This window comes from Theropithecus gelada, chromosome 6 (assembly GCF_003255815.1).
Source record: "Theropithecus gelada isolate Dixy chromosome 6, Tgel_1.0, whole genome shotgun sequence".
NCBI lineage: Eukaryota > Metazoa > Chordata > Mammalia > Primates > Cercopithecidae > Theropithecus > Theropithecus gelada.
Window position 1 is genome coordinate 139,839,995 of NC_037673.1, and position 25,275 is coordinate 139,865,269.

The 25,275-nt window shown below is 37.1% G+C and overlaps 1 pseudogene; it reads right to left on the reverse strand.

Annotated features, from left to right (window-relative positions):
* Positions 1–7,284: 7,284 nt before the first annotated feature.
* On the reverse strand, positions 7,285–7,354 carry LOC112627242 (annotated as a pseudogene).
* Between the last annotated feature and the right edge of the window lie 17,921 nt (positions 7,355–25,275).

Consider the following 25,275-nt stretch of genomic DNA (forward strand, 5'->3'; position numbering starts at 1 on the left):
AAGAGTAAGTGCAAGAATGTTAAGTGCTAAGCAACGTGCTGGGCATGGAGTGAGTGCTCAGTAAATTAAAGCTGTTATCATCACCATCACCATCATCATCACCATCACATCATCAACATGATCATGTTTACACCCAACAGCTGGGACAGGTGCATAAGAAATAATTTGGCTTCTAGTTTGAAAGAACTATGAAATAGGATCTATACACAGATACATCCTAGTTAACTATGGGGAAGTGGCTTTTTCCTTAAAAGTTTCAGAAAGAGTTCTTCAAAAAAGTTGGGCTTTGGTGGTTTAGTTGTGGAATGGTGGTGAGATGGGGAAAGGACATAGGTTGTGCATTCACAAAGTCGGGTTTGAATTCCAGCTTCACTCCTCACCAGGTAAGTGACCTCAGGCTTTACTTTCTTGAGCATCCATGGCTTTATCTACAAAATGGGATAATGGGCCAGGTGTGGTAGCTCATGCCTATAATCCTAGCACTTTGGGAGGTCAGGATGGGAGAATTGCTTGAGACCAGGAGTTTGAGAGCAGCCTGGGCAACATAATGAGACCCTGTTTCTACAAAAAATTAAAAAGTTAGCTCAGCATAAATTAAAAAGTTATGCATCAATTAAAAAGTTAGCAGCATAGTCCCTGCTACCTGGAAAGCCAAGGCAGGATTGCTTGAGTCTAGGAATTTGAGGTAGTAGTGAGCTATGATTATGCTACTGCACCCAGCCTGGGTGACAGAGTGAGACCCCATCTCTAAAAAATAGAAATAAATAAAAAACAAATGAATGAAGCAGGGATACCAATTCCTGGGCTTCAGGGAAGATTGTCAGATAACATTTGAACAGCATCAGGCACATACAGGTTCAATAACAGCTGGCTCTAATATCCAATGGAGACTGGGCAAGCTCTTGTGAACTTCAGGGGAGCATTTTAATCTGCCTTTACAACATGAAACACCCAGCTAAAAGGTGGCTGGATCTAGTATTTCAGTTAACTTAACCAGCACAGCCAAATCACAGCTTAGTTGCTGGGAGCTATGGTGTCACTTAACAGAAAAACCCATAATGATATAACAGAGCCAAGAAAATCTTCTGAGACATAGAAGTCACTCTGCCAATACAAGGTATCATTATAGAGGTGAATTCCTAAAACAGGCCAGATCTGTGACTCCCTGGTGCCCCTGCCAGAATTGATCTCGAAGTGGTAGATTACAACAGCTAGGGTACATCTACAAGCTGCCTGGGACTTTCTTGTCTTCTCCTCACAGTCAAAATGGCTTCCTGGCTTGGTTCCACCAGCTTTGCCTTCATTCCTACACCAAGAGTCATGACTGCAGCATGCCTTCAGGATGACTGTGTATCATGGGCTTTGGCTTCCACATCTCAGCTCCCAGCCAGTCCTCCCAGGGGCTTGGAATGGCTTCTGCTCCGGCTTGGCCAGCCTGCTGGGGGAAGGATCCAGGAAGAGGGCAGGAATGTGGAGGTGGCCTGCAGGGGACACCCCTATCTGAGGAAGCATCTTGGGAGAGTGGCAATATCTGAGCAAATGGGGAAGAGCAGAACTGGCTGCCTTGAAGTTCTGAGGGGGACAAAGAGGTTGCTGTAGCATTTGTAAAGTCAAAACCTGGAATCAACCGGAATGCTCACGAATAGGAGAATGGTTGACTAAATGAGGATGTATCTGTGCTATTGTAGAATTACCTAACTGTTACAGAGGGAGTCAGAGCTCAGTCCTTTCACTCAGAGGAATGTCAGTGCTATTAGGAAAACAAAGTGCAGAGCAGTATATGTGAAACCACGTCCATATGTGTACAAATAAGAATGGCTTCCCTTTATTATCTATTGTATGCCAGGGACTGTGCTAAGTGCTTCTAACTAATGCGTTAACAATTTGAATCTCACAACAACCTGATATACGTATTAGACGTTTCCCTGGAGAACTGAAGACATTTAGTAGAAGGAGGCAGATAGTAAAAACCTCTCTCTATACATACTCTCTTTCATTTGCTTTCAAGTGTATGTGAACTGTTGAACTTGTTTGGCTGTGTCTGTACCATTACTGAATTTAATTTGTGTTGTCTGACAGCTTTTCAAAGAAAACACCTTCACTGAATCCTCAGGGCCCACACATAACATACACTAAAAACCAAACAGAAATAAGGTCCTACTCACCACAGACTACCAAGAAAAGCCTTTTTCTCCAGAAGTACATTTTCGAGGCCTTAGGTGAAATATACACTGCCTAATAAAACCCATACTTGAGTGGAGGGTAAAGGCAGGAAAAAGACAGGCAGAACAAACAACTCATTTTCCAAGAGTTCAATTTCAAATTTTTAAAAATTGTACCCATAGCTGGCTATGTTAAAATGTCCTTTTAGATAAAATAAATTGGTATAAATCCAAAAGGGTCAGACAGTATCTGTTAATTATTATTATTTACAAAATACTGGAAGTACACAGGGAGCTTCAGGGCCATGTACAGGTTACAGTTTCTCCCTTGAAGGGTTCTACTTGTTTATAGATGAATCCAATACCCAAGAAAGCAGGTCTGCCTGTGGATTTATCAAATACCATATTTCAATGGGGTATGGGAATGTGACAGTAATTCTGAACTTAGGTAAGTTTTATAGATTAATTTCAGTACAAAATTTTAAGTTTAAGTTACTCCCGATGATAGAAAAGCAACATTTTGTCTGTGTAAAACCTTCAGACTACACAAAAAAAATGTACAACATGTTAGAACATAAAAATTACCCTTAATACTACTCTTGGAGATAATTTCTAACATTTTTGGTAGATTTCTATTCATCGGATAGTGCCTGTTAATTATTATTATTTGTAAAGTATTGAAAGTGTACAGGGAGCTTCAGGGCCATGTATATGATATGATTACTCCCTTGAAAGGCTTGACTTCAAAGGTTTTCAGCAGCTATCGGATAGTAAGTTTGAAGATCTACTTAAAGTGGATAAATTCCTAGAAAAAAGATGAAATGCCTAAACTGGTATAAATAAGGTATAATAAACTGGTATAAATAAGAAATATATATACATTATTTTTTTGTTTTGAGATGGAGTCTTACTCTGTCACCCAGGCTGGAGTGCAGTGGCATGATCTTGGCTCACTGCAGCCTCCGCCTCCTGGGTTCAAGTGATTCTCATGCCTCAGCCTCCTGAGTAGCTGAGACTACGGGCATGAGCCATGACGCCTGGCTAATTTTTGTATTTTAGTGGAGATGGAGTCTCACTACGTTGGCCAGGCTAGTCTCAAACTCCTGACCTCAGGTGATCCACCTGCCTCAGCCTTCCAAAGTGCTGGGATTACAGGAGTGAGCCACCACGCTTGGCAGAAATATGTAATTTGAATATATCAATGAATATTAAATAATTTGAAATGATAAACAAAGATCCTCCTTACTCAACTCTAGGCCCAGACGGTTTTATTAGAAAGTTCTACTAAATTTTCAAGGAATATTAATTCCCATCTTATACAAGTTGTTTTTGCAAAACAGAAAAAGGGCAAAATCTATACGTATCATTTTATGTGTAATAAGCATAGACTCATTCCAAAATTAGATGAGGATAATACAATGAAGAAAATAATAGCTCACTTTTTAATGTATAATTATATACATTAAAAGTTTTACATAATATATTAGCTAAACTAATTATAGATTTAAAGAAATACCTTAAGATCAAATAGGGCTTATTTTGTATTTTTTTTTTGAGATGGATTCTCACTCTGGTGCCAAGGCTAGAGTGCAGTTGGATGTGATATTGGCTCACTGCAACCTCCGCCTCCTGGGTTCAAATGATTCTCCTACCTGAGCCTCCTGAGTAGCTGGGATTACAGGCGTGCACCACCATGCCTGGGTAATTTTTGTATTTTTAGTAGAGATGGGGTATTGCCATGTTAGCCAGGCTGGTCTCAAACTCTTGGCCTATTAGAGTTTATTTTAGACATGGAAGGATGCTTCAATAGAGAAAATTCATTTGTGTATGTTAGTGTATTAACAGACTAATGGAGAATAATAGTATATGATTATATCAATCAACCTCCAAAATATAAATTTGATAAGGTTCAACACAAATTTATGATCAAAACTCTTAGGGAATTAGGAATAGTAGGGAATTTCCTTAACTTGGTAAAAACGATTTCTACTAACAATTTATAGTAACTCTTATACTTAATGGAAAACTTTAGACTTATTTTCTCTATGCTAAATTTAAGACAAGGATGCTTACTATTACCACTAGAGGTCTTGGCTAAAGCTAAAGGAAAGACAAATAAATAAGAATGAGGGTTAGAAAGAGTAGTAGATTATATTCTTATTTCCAATTATCCACTACCACCTTCCCTGCAAGAGTTTTGCACTTGCCTGCCCATTACCATGTGATTTCTAGAGCCTTCCTCTGAGAAGAGAACACTTTTTACCCTATTGTCATTTTACTTAACCATGGAATTTGTTTCAGCCAATGAATATGAATGAATTTGACAGTTATGAGCAGAAGCTTAAAAAGTCATTGTGTAGATCCGCTGGTTTCTTTGCATTTTTCCTCTGCTCTGAGAATACTGTGTTCCTGGGGCTGCTGCTTCTGTTCAGATCCCAGAATAAGAAAATATACAGAGGGAGCTGCAGTCAATATATACTCAACGTGTTACATAAGTGAGAAACAGATGTTTGTGATTGTAAGTCACTGAGTTTTGGGAGTTATTTGTTATCACAGCATAACTTAGTGAGAGCTGACTAATGGAGAAGGTAAGAGAGAAAACTTTCTTCATTTGTATATGATATGATCATTTATCCAGAAAAATCCAACAGATTTCAAAAGCAAAGTGTTAGAACCAATAAGAGAACGATTAAAATCATTGGATACATCAATCCTTTTTATTTTTTTTAGTGCTAGCAATAGTAAATCAGAAAACATAATAAATAATAATATATCATTCCCACAACTAATAAGTCTATTAACTATATAGTAGCTAATTATATTAATAAAATAATATAAAAGCTATCTGCAGAAAAGATGATCTGAATAAGTGAAGAAAATTCCTGAGCTTTTGGATGAGGCAATATTATACTAGAAAAACATAAATTCTCCATTTAATCTATAAATTTGATGCAGTCCCATCAAAAATTCTACTTATATATTTTTGAGCAATATAATACAACTTACTCTAAAATTTATGTGGAGGAATAAAAGTTTATAAACAGCGAAGTCAAGCTCAAAAAACATAAGTAGAGAATGGTCTTGTCCCACTAGATATGAAAACATGTGACAAAGTCACAGTAACAAAAACAGTGCTACATTGGTGCAAACAAAACAAAACACACAAGAAACCAAAAACCCTAGATAAACAGACCGATAAAATAGGACACAGAGCTCAGACACAAACACATGTATATAGGTGGAAACTTAAGTATGATAAAGAGAATATCATAAGTCAGTATCTATCAGCTTACTTTGGGAAAATTGGCTCACTATACACAGAGTAAACTAGATCCTTACCTCACATAACAAACAAATGTGGCCCCCACTTGAATTAAAGATCTAAAAGCAAAAGGTACAACTATTCAGTTAAAGGAGCATGATGTAGGAGAATATCTTGGTGACTGAGCTTAGGGCAGGAAAACCTTTTTAAACACAAGTTCAAAAGGCATACTCATAAAGAAAAGTGTTGATGACTTTGAACATCAACATTATGGCTTTCTGTTTGAAGAAGACACCATGAGCAAATTTATTACACACATGTCAACATGGGAAAAGTATTAGAAATGTCTAAAACCCACAAGGGCCAAATGAATAACACAAGTAACTGCTGCAAATCAACAAGAGAACGGCAGCAACCCTCAGCAGAAAGATAGGCAGAGGATACCAACAGGCAATTTACAGGAGAGGAAGCTCAAATTACTACTAAACATATGAAAGAAATGATGCCCAAATCCTGAGTTATCTGAGAAATGTAAATTAAAACAACAACAAATTGTCTCATGTTTTACTTATTAGACTGGCGGAAGTTAGAAAGATGGATAAGACCAAGTGTTGGCAGAAATATTCCCACATACAGACATACAGGAATTTTATCGTTGCTGATGGAGTCACTGCGTCATTACTGCAGCCTTTTTGGAAAGCATCTGTCACTACTTAGTCAACTAAGAAAATGTACACTCTATAACCCAGCAATTATACCTCTAGGTATGTACTTCAAAGAAAATATTGTATGGATCCTTCAGGGGATGTGCATGAGGATATTAATTACATGTTACTTGTAGCATTAGAGACTTGGAAGCAACCTGTGAGTCCGATAACTGAGAAAGCAGATGGAGAAAATGTTGAGGACATACATTCTGGAGTACTAAGCAACATTTAGAAAGAATGAATTAGAGGTACACACAGCAACATATTGTGAATTGTGGATCTTCAAAACATAGTGCTTAATGAAAAAAGTAAGATCAATGAGATGTATGATAGTTTCACATAATTACAAAACATTGTATAAAATAATAATTATTTTGCAATATACATATACAAAAAAGCACATGTTAACACATTAGAGTGGTTGACGAAGGTGGAAATGGAGCCCAAAGAAGCACAGAAAAAAGTCATTCTTAAGCCCATACCCAGAGGTAATAACTATTGACATTTTGTATCATCTCATAGGTCATAATAATAATGGCTATGGTTTACAGATCACTCACTGTGGGGCAGGAACTATGCTAAATGCTTAAGATACTTTATCCATTGAATCCTCCCGGCAACCTCAGGAAGCCAATTCCATTATTATTTTCTTTAAAGAAGAAAGTGAAACTGAGAAAGATTAAACAATCTGTCCAAGGTCATCTAGCCAGGAAGAGAATGGATTTGAATCCATGTCAATCTGACACTAATATCTTTGCACTTAATCATTACCCAGGTTTGCTTTCATCCAGACTTTTAGCAACGTGACACCACAAGCTCACATTTCTTGTTACGAGAATGAGATCACACCACAGTACTGCTTCATAGCATGCTGTTCAAAAAATTTAAATTTTAACCATAGAATGAATCTCCACCTTAGTAAACATACATCCTCAATCTCATTTTAAAAGGCAGCATAGTATTTCACTGTCTAAATGAATGATGGAGGAATATAATAGAATAATGGGGGATGATTCTATCTCCAAAAGCTAAACATTTAACAGGCCCTGAAAGAAAGACGCCACCTATGTCAGACATGTGTTGATTGAAGAGGGGTTCTTTTGCGTGTGTGTGTGTGTGTGTGTGTGTGTGTGTGTGTGTGTGTGTATTGGGGGTGGGTTTCTTCTTCTTTTTGTAAAATGCAGAAAATCTGCTAGACAAATTCAAAAAGAGCAGTAACGCTGAGAAGGAATTCTTGATAACTATTAAGTAGTGAGGAAAACAAGAGCTACTGGATAATCTTTCCACTTAATTGGATAATCTTTCAACTTAATTGGACCCTGGAAATATGTAGAGGATGCATTTTGATGATTTGTTACACTGAAAACAGTGCCACCAGATAATGTAACCAATACAAATACAATTATATTTATTTAAGGCAGTAGTTATCTTTTAAAAGATAGACTTTTGGATGTTGTTGAAAGATGCTGAAGGAAGATGATAAATTTCACTCGTGGATTAGTCTTAGCTGTCTAAAACCAGTGATTTTCTCAATGAACTTTCTGGGCATGCCTCACAGAGCTAATTCTTAAGTAGATAACAGCGTCAAAGGATTCAAGCTCACGAGAAGGGAAATGTGTCAGTTTCTGCTAGTTAGTCTCAGTAATAACGACAGCACGTGGCACGGGAACAGAGCTTTACACTTCTTAAACTCAAATAGCCACTGGCATATTTGATTGTCCAGTTAGCCAAATGAGCTATATTGGGTAAGTGACATTATCACCTCCTTGAAGATGAGGAAAAGGTTTAGGAGATTTCGTCAAGTTCCACAGTAGTATCTTTTTGGAAATTCCAAGCTCGGTGCTCTTCCTCCTACTTCATACTTTCTCTGAACCTGCAGTAAAACATCATTGTTTATTCTGAATTGTACAAAATTATTAATTTTTAATGATATATAGAGAGTACAGCCACAGTAAATATCAAAACTGATTTTTGTGCATGTCCAGATGAGCTTGCTTTGTTGCACACATGCAGATGTGCAAACTAGCATTTTAAGCAGCAGAATAACTTGCTTTTATTTCTACACTGGGAATTTTGTTTAGAGAGCACAGTGAGGTGGGAGAGCGGAGAGTATCCATGCTGTTTTGAAGTACACAGGATGGAGTTTATCCAGAGGCCAAGTTTTACAGGTATTGTCTTTTGGTCTCCCAGTGGGTCAGACAAAGGCCGTTTACTGTGATGTCATGTAATGAAACAAAACCAAAAACAATGCAGATTTCCTTCAGATCACAATCTGCTCCAAGGAACAGCTCTATAGAAGCCCTTAAAATGAACTGTTTAAATGATAATCCATTTAAAACACATTTGCTGAGTGCCCACTCAATTATTAGCTTGCTGTTTTGCAAAAGTAATAGAAATATTTGAAATGCTGTCTGGTAAACAGAAGAATGTAGCTGGCATTCCATTAAAATTAGAGGTGAAAAGTATCCTCAGAAAAGAGTGGGGAGATAGATCACAGTGTTTTGGGGTAGAGGAATAGGAAAAGCAATTTGAATTAGACCTTCAAGGACAGGAAATAGTTTAACAGAGATGATGGGAGGCCGCAGGATGGGACAGTCCAGGAGTTCAGAGGTGGGGCAACTGATGGCATTTTCAGCATATCCTTGTTGAGTGCGTATGGCTGTGAGAATAGGGTTCTTGGAGTGTTTCACATGTTTTCTTATCCTCATTCTGCTGCCTCTGTTTGGTGAGCATTGCTTACTCCCTCTCCCTTTTTGCTCTCCTGGAAAATTCCTACTCATCCTCAAGAGTCAATACAAATATTTCCAACTTTGTATGCCCTTTTACTGACACTCCCAAATGTGACTCATCCCTGTTACTGTATCCAAACACACCTCCACTGCATTTGTCCCACTGTATGGCAATCATCTGCTTGGGCACCAGTGTCTCCTGCCAGCCTGGTAGCCTTGGAAAGAAGGAACACGCTGTCTTTCCAGCCTTTGTATTTCTACTACCTAGCACAATGCCTGGCACACTGCTAGCTCTTAATAAGTATCCTTTAAATAGTTTTTCCACTTTTCTACCTAAAGGTTTACAAGTCTTTTGTAGGTTGTTTTCCTCATTACCTTATACCTTTGGTTGCTATCATAGTGGTATTTTTTTTTTTAATAAAAATTTTCCCACTGCTTATGGATGAATAACTAAATTTGCAATGGACTTTTATATATTAATATATCTAAAAATTACTTTATTATCTGAATTTTAAGAATTTGTCTGAAAATGTTTTTGTGCTACGTAGGTAATTTAGCAATTGCTAATGCTAGAGTTTTATTTTCTCTTTTTTAATGCTTATATATTTAATTTTTCCATCTTGCTATTCTGGCTAAGATTTTCAATGTGTTATTCAATAGAAGTGGTGATAGAGGGCTTCATGGTCTTAATCCTGATTTTAATAGGAATGCTTGCAATATTTCTTCACTAAATATGATGATGGTTCCAGGTTTTCTATAGATACCATTTATCCAGGTAAGAGGCTTATTTCTTACTCCTAGTAGCTAATAAATTTTGTCAGGAATGGTTGTTGAATTTTATTGATTCCTTTTTCGAATATGTTGCAATGGTCATATATATTTTTTTCTACTATTCACTGGATGATGTGGTGAACTATATATTAGTCCATTCTCATGCTACTATGAAGAAATACCCAAGACTGGGTAATTTATAAAGAAAGAAGGTTTAATTGATTCACAGTTCCGCGTGGCTGGGGAGGCCTCAGGAAACTTACAATCACGGCAGAAGGCACCTCTTCACAAGGCAGCAGGAGAGAGAATGAATGCAAGCCAGGGAAATGCCAGACACTTATAAAACCATCAGATCTGGTGAGACTCACTCATTATCACGACAACAGGATGGGGGAAACTGCCCTTATGATTCAATTACCTCCACCTGGTCCCGCCCTTGACACATGGGGATTATGGGAGTTACAACTCAAGGTGAGATTTGGGTGGGACACAGAGCCAAACCATATCAACTACATTAACAGATTTTGTAAATTTGAATTAAACTTGCATTTTGGGAAAAAGCCCAAACCCCAAATTATGAGTCATATTTTTGTACATTGCTTAATCTAGTTTGCTAATATATCATTTAGGGTTTTTGCATCTGTTTTCATGAATGAGACTAGAAAATAATTTTTTCTTCTATTTTTCTTTTTTTCTTTTTTGAGATAGAGTCTTGCCCTGTTACCCAGGCTGGAGTGTAGTGGCACGATCTCGGCTCACTGCTACCTCTGTCTCCTGGGTTCCAGTGATTCTTCTGCCTCAGTCTCCTGAGTAGCTGGGACTACAGGCATGTGCCACCACCCCCAGGTAATTTTTGTATTTTTAGTAGAGCCGGGGTTTCATCATGTTGGCCAGTCTGCTCTTGAACTCCTGACCTCAGGTGATCTGCCCTCCTCAGCCTCTCAAAGTGCTATTTTTCTCGTTAATTTTCTCTATCAAGTTTTATAAGGCTGTAAAATGAACTGGAGAGTGTTATCCCCAACCATTTTCTTCTATTTTTTGAGTAAGTTTAAGGTTGAAATGATCTGTTCATTGACTACTTGGTGGAACTCACCTATAAAACTGGATCCTAAGTAATCTATAGGGAAGATTTTAAACCACTGATTTACTTTCTTTAGTAGTGATAGGATAAATTAAAATTTTCTATTTTTCTAAGATTGGTTGTGGCAATTTTCATAGCAATTTTATCTACATTTTCAAGTTTGTTGACATAATGCTGTTTATAACATTCTCTTGTTTTATTTTTTAAAGATTTACTGTGTAATTTAAGTGCAATAAAATGTACCCACTTTAAGTGTAAAGTTCAGTGAGCTTTGTTAAATGTATTTGGTTATGCAAACAACACTACAATATGCTTTAGAATACCTTTCTCACCTCAACAAAGTTCTCATGCCCTGTTATGCTCAATTCCTGCTTTTAGACAACTAAATATCTGTTTCTGTTCCTACAATTTTACCTTTTCCATAACTTAATATAATTGAAATCATGATATTTAGTCATTTATACCTAATTATTTCCATTAGAATGTTTTCATCCATGTTGTTGCGAATATCAGTAGTTTGTTTTTCTTTATTGTGGAGTAGTATTCCATTGTATGGATATACCACATTTTGTTTATTCATTTTTCAGTTGATAGACATTTAGATTGTTTCCACCTTTTGGCGATTACATACAATGACTGCTATGACCATTGTATACAAATATTTGTGTGAACATATGCTTTCATTTCTCTTAAGTAGATACCAAGGAGTGAAATTTGTGTATTGTATAGAAAGCATGTCTTTAACTTTTTGAGAAACTACCAAATTTTGCTCCAAAGTGGCTACACCATTTTGTGTTCCTATCAGTGATATATGAGAGTTCCAGTTGTTCCATATCACTTTGTCAACACTTGTTATCATCAGACTTTAACAATTTTAAAGAGTCTTAGCCATTTTAGTGTATGTGTAGGCATATCTCATTGTGGTTTTAATGACCAATGATATTGAATACTGTCTCCTGTACTTCTTTGCATATCTTCTTTCATGAAGGTTATGTTCAAATCATTTGTCCATTATTTACGCATATGCCCATTTACATTTTTACTGGATTGCTTTCTAATTTTGAATTGTGAGTTCTTTTTATGAAAGGTCTTCAAAAAGTTCATGGAAAATGGAATTAAAAGATGAAAATAAAATTCATTTCTTTTTTTTTTGAGATCCCAGCACTTTGGGAGGCCGAGGTGGGTGGATCACGAGGTCAGGGGTTCGAGACCAGCCTGACCAACATGGTGAAACCCCGTCTCTACTAAAAATACAAAAATTAGCTGGGCGTGGTGGTGGGCACCTGTAATCCCAGCTACTCAGGAAATTATTTCTTAATATAAGCTCTATCAAGGTCAAGACACTTTTGTAAGCAATAAAACCAGCCATTTAGCTCATCTTAAAGAACTGAGGGTCCTGGGAATTTAACCACATCAATGCAGTTTTTTTTTTGTTGTTTTTTTTTTCTCTTTTTTAAGAGACAGGATCTCACTATGTTTCCCAGGCTGGTCTTGAACTCCTGGGCTCAAATAATCTTCCCACCTTAGCCTATCAAAGTGCTGGGAATACAGGAATGAGCCAATGTGCTTGGCCCCATAAACGCAGTCTTTTTACATCGCTAACTGAAGAAAAATGAGGGTTCTTTACAGATTTTTTAAAACTAGGAAACAAAAAGAAGTCAGAAGGAGCCAAAGGACTATAAGGTGGATACATAATGATTTCTCACCAAAACTCTCACAAAATTGCCCTTGTATGAGAACAGGAATGAGCAGGAGCATTGCTGTGGTGGAGGAGGGCTCTCTGGTAAAGTTTTCCTGGACATTTTTCTGCTAAAACTTTGGTTAACTTTCTCAAAACACTCTCATAACATTATCATTCTTTGTCCCTCCAGAAAATCAACAGCACAATGCCTTGAGCATCCACAAAAACTGTTACCATGACCTTTGCCATTGACAAGCTCACTTTTGCTTTGACTGGAACATTTTCACCTCTTGGTAGCCATTGCTTTGATTGTGCTTTGTTTACAGGATTGTGCTAAGTAAATGCTTCAGGATCTTGATCCCACTTGTATACATTTGTATTGAAAGCTCTGCTCTTGTCTGCAGCTCATCTGGGTGCAATAGTTTTGACACCCAGTGAGTGAAAAGTTTGCTCAACTTTAATTTTTCAGTCAGAATGTGTAAGCTGAACCATGCTGTTAATTGTTGGTCCTCTTCAATTAGGGCATGAACAAGATTAGCTTTTTCCTGTCAAATTGATATGGATGGTTTGCTGCTGCAGGCTTCATCTTCAAAATTGTTTTGTCCCTTCTTAAATTGTGTTATCCATTCATAAACTGCTGATTTCTTTGGCATTGTCCCCATAAACGTTTGTAAAGCATTAATGAGTTCACCATTATTCCATCCATGCTTCACCTGAATTAGCTTTGTTACTATTTTTGGAGATAGGGTTACTATATTGCCCAGGCTGGACTTGAACCTCTGGCTCAATCGATTCTCCCACTTAAGCCTCCTGAGTCACCATACATTTGTTGTTTGTTCTTGCTTCAATTTTAGCTGAATTCATGTTTCTTTGATAGGGGTTATTTTCAAATTAATGTCTTATCCTTAGTGTCTAAAACTAGATCCTGTTCAGACATGTTACAACAAGTTAGTATGAGTTTATTCTGGTGCAGAAAAATTTTGAAATCCGTGCATACTTTTTTTAATAATATGCCTTTTCCATGAAGTTTTTGAAGTCCCACAGTATATTCTGGATACAAATCCTTTGTAAGACCCTCTTATCTTTTTATTTAATTAATTAATTAATTAATTTATTTATTTATTTATTCATTCATTCATTTGGATACTGAGTCTTGCTCTTGTTGCAAAGGCTGGAGTGCAGTGGCGCCATTTCAGCTCACTGCAGCCTCCGGGGTTCAAGTGATTCTCCTGCCTCAGCCTCCTGAGTAGTTGGGATTACAGGCGCCCACTCCCATGCCTAGCTAATTTTTGTATTATTAGTAGAGACGGTTTTCATCATGTTGCGCAGGCTGGTCTTGAACTCCTGATCGGGTGATCCACCCATCTCAGCCTCCCAAAGTGCTGGGATTATAGGTGTGAGCCACCTTGCCCAGCCCCTCTTATTTTTAATGTCTGCAGCATATATATGCTAATTATATTTCTTTTGTATGTCCAGAATTATTTATTTGTGCCTTTAAAATTTTTACCTTGATCAATCTTGCCAATTATTTATCATATTATAAATTTTATTAGTCCTTTCAAAAAACAAACTTTTGGTTTTGTTAATCATTTCTAATTAATGTTTATTTAACTGACTTATAGTCATACATTTTTTCAGCTTTATTGGGGCATAAAGATTGAGATATATCAAATCCTCACATTGTATACATTAAATATTTCCAATTTTACTTTGTATTTTTTATCTATAAAATTGACAAATAAAATTGCATATATTTTATGTATATAATGTGACGATTTGATATACATATATATTGTGAAATGATTACCACAATCAAGTTAACACATTCACCACTTCACATAGTTACCTTTTTGGTGTTATGAGAACTCTTAAGATCTACTCTCTTAGCAAATTTCAATTATACAATATAATAATATCATCTACAGTACCCATGCTGTAAATTGATCCTCAGAGCTTATTTATCCTATAATTGAAAGTTTGTACCCTTTGACCAATATCTCCCCATTTTCCCCACCCCAGAAACTCCTGGTAACCACCATTCTACTCTGCTTCTATGAGTTTAACTTAAAAAAAATTCCACATGTGAGTGACATCATACATTATTTGTCTTTCTTTGCCTGGTGTATTTCACTTAGCATAATGCCCTTCAGATTCTTCCATGTTACAAATGGCAGGGCTTTCTTCCTTTTTCATGACTGAATAATATTTCATTGTATGTATATATGTCACATTTTTTCTTTATCCATTCATCCATTGATGGACACTTAGGTTGTTTCTATATCTTGGCTATTGTGAATAATGTTGCAGTGAACATGGGACTGTAGATATCGTTCTGAGATACTGATTTTGTTTCCTTCAGATATATGCTCAGAAGTGAGATTGCTAGATCATACAGTAGTTTTAGTTTTACTTTTCTGAGAAACTTCTGTACTATTTTTCCTAATGGCTGTACCAATTTACATTCTCCCCAACAGTGTACAAAGGTTCCCGTTTCTCCACCTCCTTGCCAACATTTGTTAGCTCTCGTCTTTTTGATAATAGTCATCCTAACAGGTATGAGGTGATACCTCATTTCAGTTTTGATTTGCATTTCCCTGATGATTAGTGATGTCGAGTACTTTTCATATACCTATTGGCCATTTGTAATATCTTTTGAAAAAATACTTTTTTTTTTTTTTTTTGAGATGGAGACTCCCTCTTGTCGCTCAGGCTGGAGTGCAGTAGCGCAATCTCTGCTCACTGCAACCTCGACCTCCTGGGTTCAAGTGATTCTCCTGCCTCAGCCTCCTGAGTAGCTGGGACTACAGGCGCAGGCCACCACGCTGGGCTAATTTTTGTATTTTTAGTAGATACAGTGTTTCACCATGTTGGTAAGGCTGGTCTCAAACTCCTGGCCTCATGATCTGCCCACCTCGGCCTCCCAAAGTGCTGGGACTACAGGCATGAGCCACCGCACTTGGCCTGGAAAAATACTCTTATCTTTACTACTTATTTTCTTCTACTATACTTTCCTTTATTTACCTAGCAACCAAAGTAGTTAGTTAGCTATCTAACTTACAGCATTTCTTAGTTTTCTAATGTAAGGATCACACTTTCCTTTAGCTGCTGCTTTAGCAGTTATTGTTGTCAGAGATTTTAATTCTATCTTGACTTTTTAAATTTCATGAATTAGGCATTTTTCCTTTGCTTTCAGTTATGCAGTAACACTATATGTTATGTCTGAAGATGTATTTTTTTTTTCCATTTGTTCTTTCTCCTCTTCCTCATTTCTCCTCCTCTTGACTCATGTTTGGAATTTCTAAATTTGAATTGTTTTATCAATTTTAGAAAATTCTAAGCCCTTTTACTCTTCAAATATTTTTGCCCTCTCATTTTCTCTATGAGCTTCTTCTGTAACTCTAATAAAACGTATATTAGATTAAATTAGTTTCCTTTGTCTCTTACCCTTTCTTTTAATATAATTTTTTCTTTATGCTTCTTTCTGGATATTTTCTTGTGTTCTCTCTTCCACTTTACCGGTTGTCTCTTTAGTTGTGTATAATCTGCTTTTCAATCTCTTCTTGAATTTCTAATTTTGATTTTTATGTTCTCATTTCTAGAAAGTGTTTGGTTTTTTTATGTCTACCTAATAAAGTTTAATAGTTTCTAATATCTTTGTTATAATTTTAGTGCCCTCTTTCTTTCAATATTTCTTCAACCCTGTTTATGTTTTGTAACTGATATTTTGAATGTAAGTAGACTTATTGGTCTGATTCTATAGTTTGTAGTTTTGACCATCTCTCGCTCATGGTGGTTTACTTCCTCAAGTGTTTATTTTTGATGGTGAATTCATTTTTTTTTTTTTTTTTTTTTTTTTTTGCAGAAACGTCTGTGAGATGTTTTTGAGGCTTGTGCTTGAAATGGATTTTTTTCCAAGAGGATTTGTGTTGGCAGAAGCAGGTTTCTGGGGGAATTCCTGACCCCATATTATTTTAAATCTCCTTACCTTCCCTTACCCCTCCTCTTCCTCCTCCTTTTTCTTGCCACAAAGATTTTATAAATTATCACCCCCAAACTGTGTTTGCAGTACTATAAACCTTAGGAATTCTCAGAAAGACTCTCTCTCTCCTTTTTTAATATACCATCTAAACCCTTAATCCAAACAGGCATTTATTTCTATAAGCTCCCTCTGTAGGAAGGTTATTTTTTTATTTTTTTTGAAAAATGAGGTGTGAACTCTGAGTTCTATGACTTCATGAATAGTCTCTGATCTGGTGTCCTACTCTGCTTAGATTTCAGGATTTACCTCCTATCTCTCGGAAGAAAGGGCTTTTAAAATTTAGATTCAAAGTCATCAGAAATTGGCAAATGATGCTATTGCAAATACTATTCTGGTGCTTCCTAGCCTCTCTGGAATTATATTTTTAGCCTCCAGAGAATTCCCTACATTTGTGTCAGCTCAACATACGTGTGTGTGTGTGTGTGTGTGTATTTGTGTGTGTGCATATTTGTGTGTGTGCACACAGTTGCATGTACATGCAACACTTTTAGGCATGCTATATCAGAAAAGGGTTCTCTAAATAGCTAGTCTACTTCTGACTCAAAACAGAAGTCTTTACTCAGATGGTTTTAATGTTGTTTGGGATTGTTTAACCCAAAGTTTCATCGGATCATGCCTTACTCAAAAGCCTCCAGTAACTTTCCATCACACCTAGCATGACATCCAAAGTCCTCCTCATGGCGTGCAAAGTCTGGCAAAATCTGACTTCTACTACCTCTCCAACCTCATCTTCTCTTACTCTCCGTCTCACTGATTTAAATATTCTGGCTTCCTTGCTGTTCCCTGACTATGGCCACACACGCCTGCTGATGCCTCTGGCACTTTGTGTTTCTCTGCTGTCTACCTGGAACTGTCTCTAAATATTCATACGCCTTACACTGCCATTCCATTTTGGTCTCTTACTTGAGTGTCACCTTTTCTGAGATATCTTTTATTCTTTGTAAAATTGCATCCCTCATCATTCTCTCTTCTCTTTTTCTTCATAGTGCGTAACATACTATATGTCTATTTGTTTATTTATGTATTTAATCACACCATTAAAGCTTGTCTGCCTTGTTCACTGCTGCATTCCTATTGCTGAACATACAATAAGAGCTCAAATATTTGTTGAATGGATCATCATCATTTTAATGCAAAAATGAGTTATTCCCTTTTATTAAGGGAGCTATTTTCTGGGGCATGTGGCTTTGAAACTAATGCTGAAAGAATATCCTGTAACACATGGAATCATTTATTTTTATTAACAAGTCAATTGAGTTTTTTTGCAAAATGCGCAATTCCCAAGCTGCTGCTTAAAAATGAGGCAACTCATTTCCAAGATGTTTCCTGCAAGTTGATGGTGCTAAATATTTATTAAGTGCCAGTGTGCTAAATTAGGTGCTGGTAGACAGTGACCACATTTTAGTCCAGCCCAGTGGGTGCAGAGAGCACAAGGAGGGAAGATGTGGAGTTGGCCTGGTCCCCTTCCTCAGAGCCCTCAGGATTCACTTCCCAGATGAGGGGAAGTGATTTTAGAGAAGGTGGAATTATTATGTGTTAAGCGTTACAATGGCCTCAAGTGTTCAGGTAATTTAGATAAGAAAGTAGAAGGGGACCTTCTTCTGGGTGACTTGGTTGTTCCTGAAATAACTAGGTGCCTCTAAGTTTTAACTGAACTGGCTCAGTAAAGAGTTGTAAAAATCCGTTTTTGGGTCTGTGCTTTAACAATTGCTCTCTCACTTCCTTTAATTCCTCTGAGTCCTGATTCAGCTTGGTCCATAGTTGCCTGTTCATGGCCAACTGTAGGTCATTCTCCGAGGTTCTAGTGATGTTTTCTATCGTCTTGATATTATTGCATCAATTCCCTAAATCCCCAATTATCTGCTGATCTTAGTCCTCAATTTCTCAACCATTTCCTTGAAAACACACTGAGCCTTCATAAATATGGTATTTTAGCATTGTGTTTTAACTAAAACTGGTATTTTAGTATCATCCTGTTGCTTCTTTGTGGTAAGTCCAGTTCTACCATCTGTCGTCTTTGTCAGCCATTGTGGGTCAGAATTGTCCACAAAGGCTAAAATGAATGGCAGGAGGAAGCCATTCATGTGAGGTAACAACCCACAATGTAGAAGCACATGCAGCTCAGTGGGACTCAGTGGGGCATTTCTTGGCTGAGAAGGCTGTGTGGTATAGGGAACTTATAGGCTGAGGCTGGGTGTGCTGTCTCTAGTACTGCATTGAAGTTAAAAGTATGTATACGCTATATAGAGCAGTGGACTGTGTTATCTATTTATTTAGGAAAACGTTTGAGACAGTATTATACAAAATTCTTACTATACAGGGAGACTTTAATCACAGTAGGCACTTACTAGATGGAATTCTGTAACACAACTGACTCTAGCTGTGGTCACACACAAATGAGCACTATGGGCTTTTTACATTTTGTGTATGGTAAGACTACGGGCATAACTTGTCCTTTAAAGGTGTCTGCCTACAAAGGATGTTTATATACTATGTATACATGTATAAACATATGTTACAGATATGTGTAAATTTTGTAAAAATCCAATTTAATTTAATAACAATTTACTGAGCACCTACTATGTCCAGACACTTTTCTTAAATGGAAAGATGGATCAGAAATAGATGCTGCCCTCAAGGAGTTTAGTGCAGTCAAATGAAATACAGACTTATTCTCTCACTCCTTCCTGGCAAAGGTGGGTACAGTTTCCAAGACCCAAGAGGCATTAAAACATTCATTTATGGCTTTAGCAATCACATTACTTTCTAAAGTTATCATCTGGCTTGGGTTGGGTGCTAAGATACAGTTCGTTTTTTTTTTTTTCTACTTTTTTTTCAATAAGCTTTCAATTAAACCAACCCACCAAATAAACAAACAAGAAAACAAAAAACCCTAAACATTGCAACTAATTTTAATAAATTATTGTTTAAGCTTTCTTCTATTTTGGTATATAACATGGAAACTATTTTTATTATGTGAAGAGAAAGACTGCTTTGTATTAAGTGTTTAAACTAGACTCAACCCAGCTTGGTTTTATTTATGAAATATCACCAATAGTTAATAAAAGCTGGGGAGGAGGGAGAACCAAAAATGCAGGTGAAACAATGAGTAATATGTTAATGAACTGATGACGCTTCTCGTGTCCTAAAGATAGTTTTCAAAGGTAGAATATAAACTGAGAAACACATTTAGCATAAATGAATCTCTCTAATCTCTTTCTTTGTATAATGACTCAATAAACAATGAGGGCTGACTATGTGCCAGGCATTCTGCTAGGCACAGAGGAAATGGGAATCAGCTAGCTATAGTCCCTGTCTTCAAGGAACACATAATTAAACTGGGGGAGCTAAGTGTGTAAACACATGTGTATGGGAGGTGAAAGAGAGACTTCTAAACCTAAAATGCCCATATACAAAGCTAATACTGATGACTGGGCAGAGATTTTTATCTCCATATCATGGACACTAAGATTTTTTTTTTAACTTTGCTCGTGGCATTTCATATTAGTCACCTACTCGATTTGGCAAAGCAGAGCACATGTCATAGACTTGAATTCTGGTCAGAGGCCTGCCAACTTCTAGCTGAGTGGCCTTTGGCTAGTCATACCATCTCTCTGAGAATATTGCCTCATCTGACAAAAATGGAGTAGGTTTACTGCAGGAGGAGGTTGATATGAGAAAGTAGTTTACGAAATGAGAAGTGCTGTAGGGTATGGCTGCCTTCTTACAGCTGGTGTTTCATCTGGATGATCTCTAAATTTTCCAGTTTCCCATCTTGCACTTCCAATAGACCAAGGAGTTCATGGATTAATAGTTGGCTTCCAAGTTTAGGATTCTAGCTGAGATCATTTGTAAAGTTTTGGGTATATATGTACATGCATATTTTTCTAGCTCCTCAGGTTTCATCAGATTCTCAAAGGGGTCCATGGCTGTAAAAGAACCCAAGACTGCTAATCTAGACAGTCTTGGTGTTTTTTGTTGGGTGCAGAGAGTGCCTTGCTTATCTTTGTATCCCAATACTTATATCATAATGCCCTGCACAAAGTAAGGGCTCCTAAATTTGTTACATTAATAAATATCAAAATGGATAAGTGCTATGATGACAAATATTAACATTCAAAACAAGTATGGCCTCATCCCAGGGATGAAACATTGAATTCTGTTGAAGCCTGTCATTGGCTGTCAATAGGGAGAGGTGCCAAATTTAGAAGGCCAGGCTACTGCACAGTTTTAAGCAATTGTTTTTAAAATTTCATTACTTCTTTCCTTATGTTTTCAATCAACTTGGGGAAGCTCCTTTTCTCCTCTTTCTTGAATTTGCAGATGGTTTTGTTTGTTTGATTGTGTCAAGGCCGAAGGTCACTCAGTCATACAGGCCTCCTACAGACTCTTTTCTGAGCACATGGCAAGGATCTGGTGAACACATGCATCCCACAGGAGAGGGCTTGCCTGAAAAGCTGAGGAACTTTGGAGGAGTAGACACAAACTTTTCAGTCATTTGCTTATGTCTACTCTGACTAAATGTTTCTTACACAAATGCAAATATTCTAGTACTAAAACTTTCCTGCACAACTACTTGAGATTGTGAAGTCTAGATATGTGCCTCAAACATAAAATTTATTGCAATAGGTTAGGAGATAGGCCTGTCAAATTGCATCACAACTGGAGGTAAAGTGCAAGGTTGTCCATTGCATCATGATTGCAATATTGAAAAGCTGAAAAACAATCTAACTGTCCATCAAAACGAGACTTGCTAAAATAATTATCATATAACTTAACAATGGAATGTTAGTACCCATTCAACAGAATGAGGTAGTGTAATGTTCAGTATATCATTGTACAATAAACAATGATTTTTTTATTATACTTTATGTTCTAGGATACATGTGCACAATGTGCAGGTTTGTTACATATGTATACATGTGCCATGTTGGTGTGCTGCACCCATTAACTCATCATTTACATTAGGTATATCTCCTAATGCTGTCCCTCCCCCCTCCTTCCACCCCACAACAGGCCCAAGTGTGTGATGTTCCCCTTCCTGTGTCCAAGTATTCTCATTGTTCAATTCTCACCTATGAGTGAGAACACGTGGTGTTTGGTTTTCTGTTCTTGCGATAGTTTGCTAAGAATGATGGTTTCCAGCTGCAACCATGTCCCTACAAAGGACATGAACTCATCCTTTTTATGGCTGCATAGTATTCCATGGTGTATACGTGCCACATTTTCTTAATCCAGTCTGTCATTGATAGACATTTGGGTTGGTTCCAAGTCTTTACTATTGTGAATAGTGCCATAATAAACATAAGTGTGCATGTGTCTTTATAGCAGCATGATTTATAATCCTTTGGGTATATACCCAGTAATGGGATGGCTGGGTCAAATGGTATTTCTAGTTCTAGATCCTTGAGGAATCGCCACACTGTCTTCCACAATGGTTGAACTAGTTTACAATCCCACCAGCAGTGTAAAAGTGTTCCTATTTCTCCACATCCTCTCCAGCACCTGTTGTGTTCCTGACTTTTTAATGATCGCTATTCTAACTGGTGTGAGATGGTATCTCATTGTGGTTTTGATTTGCATTTCTCTGATGGCTAGTGATGATGAGCATTTTTTCATGTGTCTGTTGGCTGCATAAATGTCTTCTTTTGAGAAGTGTCTGTTCATATCCTTTGCTCACTTTTTGATGGGGTTGTTTGTTTTTTTTCTTGTAAATTTGTTTCAGTTCTTTGTAGGTTCTGGATATTAGCCCTTTGTCAGATGAGTAGATTGCAAAAATGGGAGAAATCCCATTCTGTAGGTTGCCTGTTCACTCTGATGGTAGTTTCTTTTGCTGTGCAGAAGCTCTTTGGTTTAATTAGATACCATTTGTCGATTTTGGCTTTTGTTGCCATTGCTTTTGGTGTTTTAGACATGAAGTCCTTGCCCATGCCTATGTCCTGAATGGTATTGCCTAGGTTTTCTTCTAGGGTTTTTATGGTTTTAGGTCTAACATTTAAGTCTTTAATGCATCTTGAATTAATTTTTGTATAAGGTGTAAGGAAGGGATCCAGTTTCAGCTTTCTACTTATGGCTATCCAGTTTTCCCAGCAGCATTTATTAAATAGGGAATCATTTTCCCATTTCTTGTTTTTGTCAGGTTTGTCAAAGATCAGATGGTTGCAGATGTGTGGTATTATTTCTGAGGGCTCTGTTCTGTTCCATTGGTCTATATCTCTGTTTTGGTACCAGTACCATGCTGTTTTGGTTACTGTAGCCTTGTAGTATAGTTTGAAGTCAGGTAGCGTGATGCGTCCAGCTTTGTTCTTTTAGCTTAGGATTGCCTTGGCAATGCGGGCTCTTTTTTTGGTTCCATATGAACTTTAAAGTTTGGTTCCATATGAACTTTAAAGTAATTTTTTTCAATTCTGTGAAGAAAGTCATGGGTGCTTAATGGGAATGGCATTGAATCTATAAATTACCTTGGGCAGTATGGCCATTTTCAAAATATTGATTCTTCCTATCCATGAGCATGGAATGTTCTTCCATTTGTTTGTGTCCTCTTATATTTCATTGAGCAGTGGTTTGTAGTTATCCTTGAAGAGGTCCTTCACATCCCTAAAATTCAACAGCCCTTCATGCTAAAAACTTTCAATAAATTTGGTATTGATGCAACGTATCTCAAAATAATAAGAGCTATTTATGACAAACCCACAGCCAATATCATACTGAATATGCAAAAACTGGAAGCATTCCCCTTGAAAACTGGGACAAGACAGGGATGCCCTCTCTCACCACTCCTATTCAACATAGTGTTGGAAGTTCTGGCCAGGGCAATCAGGCAAGAGAAAGAAATAAAGGGTATTCAATTAGGAAAAGAGGAAGTCAAATTGTCCCTGTTTGCAGATGACATGATTGTATATTTAGAAAACCCCATCATCTCAGCCCAAAATCTCCTCAAGCTGATAAGCAACTTCAGCAAAGTCTCAGGAGACAAAATCAGTGTGCAAAAATCACAACCATTCTTATACAAACAGAGAACCAAATCATGAAGGAACTCCCATTCACAATTGCTTCAAAGAGAACAATGATATTTTTGAAGTGAAAAGTTTATTGCTTTTAAAACACCGTTTATTTTAAAATATTTGTAGACTCACTAGATGTCAAAAAAATACAGTAATCCTATGTACCTTTTACCAAGCCTCCTTCTATTGTACATTTAAAATACATCTTAAAGAAAAATATAGTAGGTTCCAGAATGGAAAATATGGTAGGATCCTATTTACGTAAAAATAAAAATATACCAAACTATTAACACTGGATATCTCTGTGGAATGGAAAATAACATGCAGCAGGAAAAGGAGGAAAATGAGGATTTTTTATTTATTTTTTTGAGACAGAGTCTCTCTCTGTCACCCAGGCTGGGGTGCGGTGGCGTGATCTTGGCTCACTGTAACCTCCACTGCCCGGGTTCAAGAGATTCTGCTGCCTCAGTCTCCTGAGTAGCTGGGACTACAGGCATGCACCACCACACCTGGCTAATTTTTTGTATTTTTAGTGGAGACGGGGTGTCACCATGTTGGTCAGGCTAGTCTCGAACTCCTGACCTCGTGATCCACCCATCTCGACCTCCCAAAGTGCTGGGATTACAGCTGTGAGCCATTGCGCCTGGCCTTAATTTTTTTAATTTATAAATATCTATACTATTTAATGTTGCTGTCATTATCTACATATTTATATATATGTCTATATATCTATATGCAGATATAAATACATACTTCAAAAAGGAAGTATTACTTTTATTTAAAAAAATAACTCAAATAGCAAATTTAGCAGAATAATTTATATGATGGCAAATCCAGGCTCTAAAAAATTAGTTATTTTCAGCTTGACAGATTTTTTTTAAAAAAGGAAGCTATGATACAGGACTATATTATGAACATTTGATGCCTATTGTCCTAGAACTCAACACTGCAGTGCTTAGACAATATGTCCTGTAAGAGGGTACTGTTCGTGAACTACAAGATATATTTTCTGTGATTCCATGGATTGTTGGACCCTGTAGCCAAGACTAGAACACATACTTGGAATCCAAAGTATAAGGTAATTCTAAAAGGCCTTGGTTTCTGTATTATAAATATAACTGTACTTGCAGAATTATGCTTTGACCATTTCTCCCTAAGCCAGCAATGAATGGGCAGGAACCACTGAGAGCTAGAACTCAAATCTGGCCTTGGTATGCAATCTTGACCATTTTAAGCTTTCTGATTCCCCACGTGCCTTTTATCAACCTTTCTCCATTCTGCAACTATTTTAATTATCTGGTACACGATCAAAAATGCATTCCCAGCTGTATTGTTCCAGTCAGTAGTGGGTGATGAGGCCTTCCCACAGCATTTCTCTTTAAGCTTCAGCATACGTATTTGTACTCTTCATCCTATCTATTTGGAGCAGTCCCAAATTCCACAGGCTACTCCACAGTGGAGAGGTGGAGCAGGAAGGGGAAAATGAAGGAGGTGACTGCTGCTGAACGTCCAGGGTGTGTAACATAATACCCAATTGGTCACTGCTAATGTATTTAAACATTTGTTTATTGAGTAATTTATCTCTGGCACATTAAGAGATTGTTAATGGTGTTAGAGAGGAGTAATTGCTGTCTCTGTGATTAAGTTGAAAGGAACACAGACGCATAGTTAACAAGACACAGTATTTAGATGATATTTGTAAGTCATATAAATAGATTTTTTCCTTGAATGGTAACGAAAGGCACATGAATCATTCATGGTGTTTATGTGACTGAATGAATGCTGATTCCTTAAGCAGAATTAGCAAAGAAGTTGATTCATGTGAAGAATACTGTCATT